Raw genomic sequence first — 6,000 nt, forward strand, 5'->3', positions numbered from 1 at the left:
AAGATGAAACCAAGGGTAGGTGACAGAAGAAATATTGAGACTCATGGCCAAAGAAAAAAAATGGCCGATTTTGCTTTTTTTAACATTTCAAACACTTATAATAATTGGACAATTTTCAGAAAATTACTAAGTACCTTTTTGTTCAGAATAACTCAAAAAACTTTATCCTGGGGGAAAAAATTAATTTTGGTCGATATCTTAATTTTTCCTAAAAGAAGATGATGGGATAGTTATTGGGGATTGGTCAATGTACAAAATGGGCCATGTAGCCCTTTTCCTTGCCGAGATATCGCTATGGCTATGCTAGCTTTACTGTAGTTGCTGTTTTTATTGGGAATAAGCCACAATTAAGTTTAAAATAAGTTTATTTTTTGACGTTTTAATTTCCACTTCGAAAATCGTTCTCAAAATACAAAACAAACAATGTTTTGTGCATATCCATAAGTAAACTAGTAAAAGCAACAATGGACTCGTAAAACAGCAACTGTCAGAGTACAAAATGAGCTCACTGAGAACTTTTCAAAGTATTAAAACAAGGAAACGAGCTGGTACCGACACTTGAATATGTGATAAAACAGCTGAATATATAAAGAGGTAATCTCCTAACAAATAAATCAATACAGATTGCCGCCTACGCCGATGACATTAGGATCATGTATCGCAGAACAAAAGAGGTGGCAGAAATATATTCACAATTAAAAACAGGGGCAGAAGAGACCGAACTAGAAATAAATACAAAAGACAAAAAAAACTAACACAGGCCAGAGTTAGAGGAATAGACACAATAGAATTAAAGGACGAAAGAACTGTAGAAAGTTTCACATATCTGGGAGTTACATTAAACACGGATGGAACAGAAGAATCAGAAATATAAAAAAGAAGAGTAAAGGGAAACAAAACTTACTTTTCACTTGCCCATGTGTTTCGCTCCAAAAACACACTGGAGATCGAAAATCAGGGTCTACAAAACTATTATCAGACCAATAATATGTTGGATGTAAGACATGGGTGATGATAGAAGACACAAAACGAAAAATGGAAGTTTTCGAACGAAAAGTCTTAAGGAAGATATTTGGAACTATTAACGAAAATGGAGTATGGACATCCAGGTACAACGATGAACTTTACAAACTGTTCAAAGAGGCACCGATCTCAGAATTTGTTAAACTTCAAAGACTTCGATGGGCTGGTCATATAGTGAGAATGGAGACCGAAAGATTGCCAAAAAGCGCCATGGATAGTAAAATTCAGGGCGCAAGACCAAAAGAAACGCCACGGAAAAGGTGGGAGGATGAAGTGGCAGCTAACGCGCAAAATTTGCTAGACGTGAGAAGCTAGAGAAGATCAGCGCGGAACCGGCAAAGTTGAAGGCATAGTTTGGAGGAGGCTAAAGCTCGATTTGGGCTGTAGCGGCATTGGAGAGAGAGAGAGAACTTTACCGACATAAGTTATGACCATTATATCGATACCATCTTTATCAATCAGTTATAAAATTCGATAGCCACCTAATTCAGAAACTTTGAAACTTTACTGTTCTTTGATTTTTTAATTTTCTACTTTTTCATCATAATAGTTAATGGATGTTATTAGTCTATTGAAGCAATTTCTTCTTTACGTCAGTAGTTATAAGCCATTTAATATTTTTAGGTATTTTAAATCAAAGAACCTGTCACTGCTTTGATTTTTTTTTATTAAGAGCATATCTATGTTTTATAGACCTGACAAAGGCTTTCAATCGCATCCAAGTCGAAGAAGTCTTACACCTACTGTATAAAAGAAACATACCAATATTATACAAACCATCGAAAACATCTACTTCCATAATCGAATACAAGCAAAGATAAATGGAAAACTAATACAGTGTATACCAGTACAAAGCGAAGTCAGACAGGGTGACTCGTTAAGCCCACTTCTCTTTAATATGATAATGGACGAAATAATACAAGCAGTACGTCTTCTTCTCTTCTTCTTTGTCAACCATTTTCCATCCACTCCTGAATGTAGGTCTCTCCCAATTACTTCCATCTTTCTCTATCTTGCGCCAATCTAATCCACTGTTTGCCTGCCACTGTTCTTATGTCATCTACCCATCTTTTTTGAGGTCTTCCCGTGCTTCTTGTTGTCGTCCTTGGTATCCATTCTAGAATTCTCCGTGTCCACCTGTTGTCATTATATCGGGCTACGTGACCTGCCCAGCGCCATTTCATTTTTGCAATTTCTTCCTCAATATCTCTAATCTTCGTTCTACGTCTTATCTCGGTGTTTCTAATCTTGTCTCTTAGTGATATTCCAAGCATGATTCGTTCCATTGCTCTTTGCGTTGTTTCTAATTTTTTAGCAGATTTTTTGGTAAGGGCTACTGTCTCCAAGCCGTAAGTACAAACTGGTAGTATGCATGTGTTATACACCTTTTTCTTTAAGTTTACAGGAATGGAGGTGTTTTTCAAGATATATGCTAATTTGCCGAAAGCGCCCCATGCCAGTTGTGTTCTTCTTTTAATTTCAGCATCTTGATTTGGTTTTCCTAGTTTGATAACATGACATAGATATACATAATGTTTAACATTTTCTATGGTATGATTTTGTATTGTTATATTTGTCTGGTCTCGGCTCAGTATTTTTGTTTTGCTGTAGTTCATTTTTAAGCCTACCGCTCCTGAAACTGCATTTAATTGTTGTAACATATCATTTAGTTCTTGGATATTATCGGCTATTAAAACTATGTCATCTGCGAATCGCAAGTGGTTTAAGTATGATCCGTCGACGTTGATACCCTTATTGTTCCATTCTAGTTTCTTAAAAATGTCTTCTAGAGCAAGGGTAAATAGTTTGGGAGAGATGGTGTCTCCTTGTCTTACTCCCCGTTGTAGTCTTATGGGATTAGTTTTTGTGCTTTCGTCCAGCTTTATCTGCATGGTGGCATTTTCATATATGTTTTTAATTATGTTAGTGTATCTTGAATCTATACGTGCATTTTCTAGAGATTCAAGCACTGCCCATAATTCGATGGAATCGAATGCTTTATGGAAATCGACGAACGCCATACGAATTGGAACATTATACTCGGTGCATGATTACATTAAAGGTCATGATTACATTATGAATGGGGAACAAAGAAATCCAAATATTATGTTATGTAGACGACGCCGCATTAATCGCCGAGACAGAAGACGAGCTCCAAAGATTAACACACATCTTCAATAAAACAGCCAAGAAATACTATATGATAATAGCAGAAAAAATCAAATGTATGACATATAAATACCCACTACTATGTAAAATCGGAATTGGTGGGAAAATAATAAAGCAGGAAGCAAGGTTTAGATATCTGGGAATAGATATAACTAGTTACGGAGATGTTGAAGAAGAAGTACGACAACAAAGCTTAAAAGCAAGTAGAGCAGCGGGATGTCTTAATGACACAATTTGGAAGAACAAACACCTAAGACAAGACACAAAAACAAGAATCTATAAAGCAGCAATTAGACCTATATTAACATACACGGCGGAGACAAGACCTGACATATATCTAAAACGAGATGACTATTAGAAACAACAGAGATGAAAATACTCCGACGAATATCAGGGAGAAGTCGGTTGAATAGGGAAAGAAGCGAAAGCATAAGAAAAGCATACAATATAGAAGAAATAAAAGGATGGATGACAAAACGGAAACAGGACTGGAACGAACACATTAGTAGAATGGCAGAGGATATAATAGTACGACTAGCACGAGATGAGTCATCAAATGAACGAGGAAGTATTGGCAGACCAAGAAAAAGATGGTGCAATAATTTAAACAATTTAGGAGGCTAATATTGAATAGGAAACAGGCTTTAAAGCCTTCATACAAGAAGAAAGAACAAGAAGAAAGCTATCATACTTTTTTTCAGATCTTCTATTTCCTTACATCTATCTGAGAGCCACCTCTTGAGATTTCTTTCTAATTTCTTTGTATTTATTCAGGTTATTTACTTTGTTTTCTTCGTTATTTCATAAGATTTTTTTTCTGTAAGTGCTTTAAGTGTTTATTTTTCAACATAGATAAAGGCATATCAAATTTTTTTCCATTTATAGTCAACAGTTGAAGTTCCTGCATTATCTTCTTTGACTTTTCGTAAATTCTAGATTCTTTTAAACTTCGTTTACTGGATATATCAATAGAAATGACAATTGGCAAGGTGCATCGAAGTTATTATTAATTTCTTCCTTATCCCGGTTATTTATTGGATTAAAGACGTTTTCGAGATGGCCAGATTCAACGCGGTTATTGCATATTCCTTTGCTACTTCATCTACAGTAAGCTTTTTACTTGACTACTTTCGTCATCTACGTCCATTCGCCATCTTACTTATTATTTTAATCATAAATTGATCACTCCGGTGGGTTAAGAAGAGCTGTGGGTGCATCAAGAAAGAATGAAAAAGAAAGTACCAAGAAAGAATGAAGTAGGTACGTTTAACCATCGTTGCATAATGTCAACATAAACAAAATTCAGTATTACTCATTACTTGACATATGTCAAAAATTGCTCCTTTTTGTATTGAGCGCTTAAAGCAATAGATTTTTTAAAGCGAATAAAAACAAATTTGAATAATTTTAGAAACAAATAATGAAAAAGACAAACTTAATGGATAAATATGTAATTGTATTGCATCTAGTGTCAAATAATAATCATGTCTGTAAAGCATATAAGTTTCATTTTTTTTTGAGTATTTATCGGGTAAATTATGAATTAAACTTCAACCTAATTTGACTATATTTATATCCTCAATTCACGATTTACACATTTTCATAGTGAAAATCCTCCTAAATCGATAAAATTCTCTTTGGCACCGTCGTACATTATGCGGTGCATCGGCCGTCTAAATTTAACCCCACGGTATACAACTATTGCATCCGTAGTGCAACTACCGAATATTTTCATCAGAATAGTTTGATTTAAGATACATTTTTACCCTTACTGTTTGTGTATATTCGTGTGCAAGTCTAAGAGGGGAAGGGCCACGCATAATATGTATAAAATCAATATTACTCTACAGCGCTACCTTGGTACGAGCCCGCGATATTTGACATTTGACCACAACCATGGCATTTTAGAAAAAATACGGACCCTTACCGACACTTTTTCATTCATGACTTATAAAAAAACACTCAATACTTACGAAAATGAGCGATAATGAGGATCGTAGGTTATTGCAGCTAAATCCGATTAGTAAAAATGTTTGGTACTATGCACTAATGTGTACTAGCTCTCATTTATCATAAAACCAAAAATCACTCCGCAAATTCACTGTTTAAACCCAACAACACAATAAATCCAATGTTTTAGAACATCTTTCACTTAAAAACAAGCCCCGCAGTCTCACTGCATCGATACTACAGCCTGTCTCGCTGTCTGTAGATACGATTTGAGTGAGGAGCGCGCATATGGAGTTTTACGATAGACCACGGCGTACGATCGTTGACGTCTAGAGCCGAACGGCATCTAAAAATGGCCGATCTTCAATCCACCCTCACTTCGCTGTGCTCTGCTATTACATAATTATTGCTTTGCTTTACCGCGAGGCGCTAGCGGTTAGTTGACAAAGATGTCGCATTACCTTACCTTCTTTTTCTTAGGACTCGTGATTAGCCCTGTTGGAATATAGGTACATATGCAAGAGAATGTAGAAAAAAATAAGGGTTGCATGGGGGTTGGTTTGACTGGGGTCAATAACCGGATTTGAATTAGGAAGTCACGTTTGGGGTAATAATATTAGAACAATAATTTCTGCTAAATTTATTTATATATTCTTTAGTTTTTTTTTTCAAATGGAATTGAATGGAATATCTGTGGAGTACGCACAATTTATATAAACAATATTAAAATTAAAGAATAATCCACACATTGTATAATCTTCCTAAAAGGAGTTATACTCCGTTTGAAAATTATTGAAAGCACAATTTCTATTAGTATAGTTTAAACAGGATCCTATTGTGCTATCCCGTGGGAACTTT

At 35.3% G+C, this 6,000-nt stretch overlaps 1 protein-coding gene across 1 annotated transcript in view; it reads right to left on the minus strand.

Moving 5' to 3' along the window:
• Positions 1-5,427, minus strand: part of LOC140437004 (neural-cadherin-like) — a 68,591-nt gene extending 63,164 nt beyond the window's left edge. The window contains exon 1 of the mRNA XM_072526220.1: positions 5,166-5,427. The gene's annotated coding sequence lies outside the window, so the exon portion shown is untranslated. The remainder of the gene's footprint in view (positions 1-5,165) is intronic.
• Between the last annotated feature and the right edge of the window lie 573 nt (positions 5,428-6,000).

Source organism: Diabrotica undecimpunctata, chromosome 1, assembly GCF_040954645.1.
Source record: "Diabrotica undecimpunctata isolate CICGRU chromosome 1, icDiaUnde3, whole genome shotgun sequence".
Taxonomy (NCBI): domain Eukaryota; kingdom Metazoa; phylum Arthropoda; class Insecta; order Coleoptera; family Chrysomelidae; genus Diabrotica; species Diabrotica undecimpunctata.